The sequence below is a fragment of the Argiope bruennichi genome, chromosome 5 (assembly GCF_947563725.1).
Source record: "Argiope bruennichi chromosome 5, qqArgBrue1.1, whole genome shotgun sequence".
NCBI lineage: Eukaryota > Metazoa > Arthropoda > Arachnida > Araneae > Araneidae > Argiope > Argiope bruennichi.
Genome location: NC_079155.1, coordinates 80,674,537 through 80,682,711, shown reverse-complemented (window position 1 = coordinate 80,682,711; position 8,175 = coordinate 80,674,537).

Sequence of the window (8,175 nt, the reverse complement as noted above, 5' to 3'; positions counted from 1 at the left end):
ACAGAAATTTTAAAAAATTATATTGATATTTACTGATGATAAAGATGAAAGTGTGTATGTTGGCACTATACAAGTCGGACCATTTGACCTAGAGCTATTACGCTTGGCACATATATATTTTGGAGAGTGGGAATGTACACTTCACGGCAAGTTTTTTAAAATTTTAATTAAAACGTAAGTAAAAGTTTGGCAGGTTTTTTTTTTTTTTTTTTTTCGGCAAGTTCTAAAAACATTACGGTTGAAAAATGATTTTTATTCAGCTTAAAATTCCAAAAATTGTCTTTTCAATGATTCCAGACTTTATACTGTATAATGAATTTTTGTATTTCTAATTAATTTTTAAAAACTATTTTAAGTGTATTTCATAACACTGTTTTATTGTTAAAGTGAAACTCAAATTATTATAATATTATATACATTTCATATATATGAAACATCTTTGTTTCTACTGATATTTCTTACAATTTTTTCCCACCCATTTTTATTAATCAGATAGGAAGATTTATTTTATTTTTCCATGTTTGGTAGATTTCAGAATAAGACAAGCTTTTTAGCTTGTTAAGTGCCTTGCCGATATTTCCTTCCTTTCTGTTTGATCCGCAGTCTGCCGATGTTTAGATTCTTCTTATACATAAGAAATTTATCATATTTTAATGAAACCTATTAAAATATTTTGTTAAGGAAAATTTAGAGGCTTTTATTATTTAGTAATAGAATGTAATTTTTGTTATTTTATATTGTATTTTATTCTGTCAGTTAGCGGCCACTGTCGCAGTCTCTCAAAATTTAAGTTGCCTGAACAGAGAGTTCAGTGTTAGTCACTAATAATTGATGTGGTGCTTTATGTGTTAATAATTTTTAAAATAATATTTTTTTTATGTTTAAAAATTAAGATTTAAATTCAGAATCAAGCAGTGTCGGAAAAAAGGTTAAAGTGGATTCATTTTAAAATATTACTGCTTTTTCTTATAATACTATTGGATTATAAAGGTGCAGAAAAAAAATTAGTGAAATGCAAATCAAACTGAGAAGAACAGTGCAAGCCTTTTGAATAAAATAGGCTATATGAATATCAAAATTTGAAATTTAAAAATACATTGCTTAGAAAACAATCAAAATTGTAAAAGCTTTTGCCGAGAAGAATCGTTTGCCAAGGAAAAACTGCTAGCAAGTTGATTAAAAAATATCATTTACCAGATAAATAAATTTAAAAAATACAAATTCTATGAATTATAAAGTGTTCAGACTAATATATGTGTTTACATTGAATTACTAATTATCTCTACCTGTACTTATAAGAAACATAAATGTGTGTGTTGATTTGCAAACAGGACAAATCATTTGATCTAGAGATCTCTTTGTGTGTGTGTAAGTGTAAGTGTAAACATATTTTTTAACATAAACATAATAAGAACAGATCGTGTGTAAAATCAATAAAAAAAAGGGGGGGGGGAATTGGATCAGGAAATAAGAGAAAATTTTAGAATGAAGTTAATATGGGCTAAATTAGGATTATAATCAGGAAATAAACTAGGATTTAATTTAGAATTAAGAGATATCATTACATATATATACATACATTATAAGGGATGGAAATGTGCACAAGGGAGCAATTTTTTTGAAAATTAAATTAGAATTTTAATAAATGAAAACTAAGCGAAATTTTGGTTTTTCCCACCATAACGTTGGAAAAGAATGCAACTCAAAAATCAATTTTACGTCATGTTAAGTTATCTTTCCAGTGATACTAATTTAATAGTTTAAAAAATATATACACGACTAATTGAGTAGTGGTATAAATATTAAAAAATATTTTTTTTAAATATTGTTTGTTTAATTTTCAACAATAGATTGCATTGTTGTCCTGAGATTCAAACCGTTTTCATTGTTTCATCAAATATTTATTCCCATTGTTGAAAGCCAAAGATGTACCTGTGTTGTTTACAAAATGAACAAAAAAAGTTGAAATTACAATACCGGAAAAGTTTGAAGATAGATAAACCGGACATTTACGATTTTACTAGAACTGATGCCTTGGGACTAGTCTTAGAATTTTCATGTACTTTATGTACAGAACATTTGTAAGTCTACCAATATAAAACGATTTTAATGTTTGATAATTTGAACGAATCATGGAGATGAAATCATATCTGGTCGATTTACTGGTATTAAATACAAGCAATCTGACCTGCGAATAGCTGGTCGCTAAAGGTTATTAGTTATTAAGTGAAATATTATTAATTATCTATTTATATTATCTCATCGACTTGTTTTGAAAACCAGGTAAATTGAAAATTATATAGGAGAATTTTCAGGAGACACTAACAATCATTTAAAATGCACATTAGGAGCTCTAATTAATATTTGAAAAATGTTCGCTAGGTTCACCAATTCACTGAATTGACTTAGAGGGTTTTAAAATAGTATTTATCGATTTCTTTTTTTGCCATAGTTTCTATTAAAGTCTGAATAAGTTGCATTTTCATGAAAATTTGTCACTACAAGATTTTGAAACCAAGTCGATGTTATAGGAATATTAGTGTTCGATTAATCTGTTATATACAGCTTGGCAGGTCCTGTAAAATAATAATCTTTGGAGTTATATTCGTTTGAAACATTAACTTCCTTCTAACCAGCTTTAATAATTAAATATTTCTATTTGCAATGAGATCATTAACCATTATTAATTAATGATTTATAATATACATAATAACTAATAATTATACAAGATTTAAAAAAAATAAAATAAGTAATTTATGTATTGATTAAATTAAAAATGTCTTCAAATATGAAACCACACTGACCACTTATTGGAGAAGTAGTCTCATAATGTACACTGCCTAGGGCCACAAAATGTTTTAAATCTGCCATTTTGTTTGTGTATCGTAATGTGATGTACGTTTAAATGTATGTGGAAACCTTTTCTTTTTATGCGATAACTTCCATCATACGGATGCTCTTTTACTTTCTGAATGTTGTCTAATCTAATTGAATAGTGTTGCAAAATATGTTTCTAATGTATGTATTGGGTGTTCATTTATCGTGGTCTACAAATCAGAGTTAGACATATAGTTCAAAATGAAAAAAAATGAATGATTTTTTAATTATATTTTATGTTGTTTTAGTCAACAAATATATTTCTCAACAAGTTTCGAAATCTAACTTTTTAGATGTCCCCCGATCTTGTTAACTATATTTAGTAAAATGCAGGCGACATGCTAAAACATACGATAAAAATAAATCTCATAGTTTTATGGCCAAAACTGACCGCGTTATAGCTGTTTAACCTAAATATCTGCAATATACTACTTTATTTTAAGGAACAATTTGAAAGTAATAAAACGTGCTCATTTTCAATTTGAAAACGATCCCTTAAAATTTTTCAAAAGGCCCCGAAATGATCAGTAAAATTCATCTAAAATAGTAATTTTTTTATTTTTCCTAATTTTTCTAGTTTTAATTTTTTTTAAAAATGATTTTTTTTTGTTTGTTTGTTTAAAATGTTACACTGTCAAGAATATTTTGCAAAATATGATTGAAAAGACTGTTAGACGGTATAAAAAATTAGATTTTGTAGCTTTTTGAGAAATACATTTAATGACACAAACAATATAAAATATAATACTTTTCACTATTTAAAGCATTTTTCCAATAATTTAGGAATTAACCATTAGGCCACGATAAGAATGAGCAATTCTTATATATATATTTTAGTATATGTGTATGTGTATTTGATGTTTATTGTCTAAATGTATCACTAATAAATTTTTAATCTTCAAACCTATATATATTTGATGTATTGATTGTATGTATTGGTTATATGTACTTAAATTAATAAATTATGTGTGAAATATTGTAAAGTCTGATTTGCATTGCTTGGTTGTCTTAAGCATTTTTTGGGAGGAAAGTATTTAAAATTGGTTGGTCAACTTTTTTTTTTAATAATCAAAATTGCGCTTATGATTTTTACTTTTTTGTTTTATTTTTGTTTACACATATTTACTGGGCAATATTGATATCACACAATATTAAAAAATGCCGTACAGTATTTACATTTTATATTTGGAAGCTAATCTTGAATTGATTAGAGCTTGAGTTGTTTGATACACTTTTTTTTTAATGATTTCAAACAAATGAAAACAATTTATACTGAAAATGTCATTTCTGCGTCATTTAAATCTGAGGTTTGGAAAAAATGCCCTTTTTCGAGCTGGAAAGCAACGGCAGATTTCTTAATATATGATTCATAATTTTTAAATTTCTTTCAATTCTTAAGCAAAATAATAATAATAATAAAATAAAATATTGCGTATTAAAATGACTATAGATAATGACTTTATTAATATTACATAATTCAATAAATTCGTTATTGAATTATGTAATATCAGTATTTTAAACTGAATATTTAACTTGATCTGTATTGCCACATTTAAATAAATAAATAACTATAATCAAGTACATAGAAAGAATAAAGCGCGTGCAGTTTCTGATGACCAATTTTACAAACTATCTATTTTTATGTAATGGTGGCAATAAATATTTCTTCAAGCTATTCAGTTTTTGTTCACATGCCTTTAAACAATATCAAACTAAGGAAAGAAAGTGTGCCGATTTTTGTTTTGTTTTTGTTTATTTAAACGTGAAAGATCATGTTAAAAATAGTACGTACGGATTGAAAATCACATTCCTGCCTCTAATTTCAACTATAACAGTCATTCCAACTATCGACAAAGTTTTCTCATAAAAGTTGTTCGTCTTAATGAGATGCTAATTCGCCTAATTTGATTTTTTCTTCTACCTTTAATCGTAAAGAAGTTGTAGAAAATTTCAGTCTCCTCTTATTTCAGCTACATGACCCTTCTATGAACACATCCAAGTTAAATTTTTTTTTTTTTTTTTTACTCTTTTTATAACGTACCGAGGAGGTTGAAATCTTTAGAACGAAGGCTGGTTTTGAGCACTAGAGACCATGGTAAAAAGCTATAAAAATTTTCTCACAATCCTGTTCTGTGAATAAATAATTTTGTATAAAGAATTTACCTAATAGAAATTTCAAACTCTTCACAAATTTACATTTTGCGTATTTTAATCATATTCTTTCAATAAATAAATAGCCTACACTCACAACACTTTCAAAACAACATGTAATTATTTGATATCCCTTATTAAAATTCGTACCGAAATTGTTTTAGGTCCGAAAGATAAATTTTCATTCTCTGGCAGCTAACGCCAGATTTGGATATTCTATTAAATGTCTTGTATCGCAATCTAAAAGCATGTATTTTATCGAAATTCTGACTAACTCGGAGATCGAAATTTTTAACGACAAAAAGGACACAAAGCAAATATTTGTCACTTCTCAGTTCTTATTAGATTTTCTCTCAAAAATCCATTTGCAGTTTGCGTTGGTTCATTGAAAGATGTGTTTCTGAAAGTTACTATCTTCTGAAGAGCTTATTCGGTGTTTGTGTAGCAGTGTCCAAATTTTCTGAGTGAACTAGAGTGTTTCTAATGCTTCGCATTCGCAGAAATTCTGCCAAGAATTCTTTTTATTCGATCACATTGACTAGATCTCTTTCGATTGAAATTTTGACAAAAATGAGAATTCTTAATGGAAGATAGTGTATGACAAAGCTCACAGTAATTCTAAAGGATATAGATTATTACCAAAATTAAGCAATGAATGTCTTAATTAAATTGACGAGCTCATTGAAGATTGGCATAATTTTATGAAGAGATACATAATATTAAACCTGTTCCCAGAATAAATGGGTAATTATTTGCATTTGTTTCTTTTTTTTATAGCTTCTAACATCAATTCACTTTCTCGCATACAAAGAGAAAAAATTTTAATTTCCAAAAATTCGACTAAATATTTTTACAATTGTTTAAGACCATTATAATATCATCTCTCTCCCCCCTTTCTTCTTTAAAAAAAGAAAATTATATTTGCTTATTAATATAATGAAAATATGCAAAATGATAACAAGATGAGAGAAATTTGTTTTGCAATATTTATATTTTTGCCAAATTTTTGACTTAGTCATTCTTTACGAAGTGTGTCTACCTACAAATAAACATCTTATAGAAAAAAATTAGACAGACAAAATTTTGCCTTTGATTTCCGTTTTTTAAAAACATCTAATCATTCATCCCTTCATCGTCAATAATCAAGAATCTCCATCTAAACTTCTTTGGATATTTAATGCTTTTTTTGTAGCTAAAAGTTTTAAGCAAAAATAAAATTTAAAAAGCGTTCATATACTTTGTTAAGATACGCACACAATTATTGAGAAATTAGCAAAGAGAATTCAAAGTTTATTAGAAATTAATTTGCGAAGACCAAAAGAAGATGAATTGCATAATATTGCCAGATGTCGATAGTTAGAAAAGAATTGAAACATATATTTTTTTTTTTGCTAATACATTGTGGTGACAAAAATCATAGGATAATAGTATGCAAATATATAAATATTAGTATTCACTGTGAACAAAATGTATAAATGGGTAGTGCATTAGCATGGCTTTCATTTGTATTCCAGTGGTGCACATGAAACGATTTCTGACGTGATTATAGACGCACAATGGGAATTAACGGATTATGAACTCGGAATGATAGTTAGAGCTAGACTCATGGAACATTCCATTTCGGAAATCCCAGATCCACGGTGTGTTAAGAGTGTGCCGAGAATGCCTAATTTCAGGTATAACCTCCCATTATGGACAATGCAGTGGCGAACCACCTGCCAGATCAACACATGTGCGTAGAATTGTCAGTGTTAGACAATTCTATGCACAACGTGCGTATTCCAGCTATGTGTCCATTAGTGTGGCGAAATCTGGTTTAATGGGATGTGGCAGCAGAAAACCGACTGGAATGCCTTTACTAGCACGACATCGTTTGCTCATGACCATATCGGTTGGACCCTAGACGACTGAAAAATAGTGGCTTGGTCAGATGAGTCATGATTTCAGTTGGTAAGAGCTGATGGTAAGGTTCGAGTGTAGAGCAGATCCCACAAAACCACGAACCCAAGTTGTCAGCAAGGCAATATGCAATCTGGCGGTGGCTCCATAATTGTCTAGACTGTTTTTACATGGAATGGACTGAATCCTCGGATCCAACTGAACCAATCATTGACTGGAAATGGTTATGCTCAGACTACTTGCAGCCATTCATGGATTGCACGTACCCAAACAACGATGGGGTTTTTATACATGGCAATGCACCATGTCACCGGATCACAATTGTTTGCGATGGTTTGAATAACATTCTTGACAATTCCAGCGATTGGGCACATCAATAATTTGTCCTAGATCCCCGACATGAACATCATCGAACATTTATAGGGCATAATCGAGAATTTAGTTCGTGCACAAATCCTGCTCTGGCAATAATCTCGCAATTATAGACTATAGAGGCAGCAGGACTCATTATTTCTTGAAGAGATTTCCAATGACTTGAGTTCACGCCACGTCGACTTGCTGTATTTTGCCGGGCGAAAACAGGCCCGAAACTTTATTAGGAGATATCCTATATCTTTTGTCACCTCAGTTGTATTTTAAAAGAGCCAGTCCGATTAATTTTTGATTATACAGGGGGTCTACTCTTATCATGACAGATCAACTAGTTTCTAAGTTGTTAGAGGTAGCATGGAGTTCCAATTGAAAAGATGCCTTAAATATTGCGAAGAATTAAATTTTATGTTGTTTGATTTAATAAATATATTTCACAAAAAATTACGAATTTGATCTTTTTATGCCTATCAATCATATTTAATAGAATATTCTTGACACTGTAACATTTAAATAAGAAATATTTTGTTCTTCTGCGGTTAGAATTGATCGACTTTGAAAATCTCTACTTTAAACAAATTTTGCAAATAAATTCTGGGTTTCGAGAATGATCTTAAAGGCCCATTCGTAAACTGAAATTATGCACCGCTGTGTTTTTTTTTTAATTGTTTCTTGAACTATACATCCCCTATTTATCTTAAACAGGCATAGTTCGATCAATTTTAGTCATAAAAAGGTATTTTTTTAATCGCATGTTTCAGAATATCGACAATTTTTTTTTTTATTAACTGTGATTGAAAGGACAAGGGGACCGTATAAAAAGTCATAATTCGTAACTTTATAACATATTTACTGACTCAAATATTATAAAATAAAATT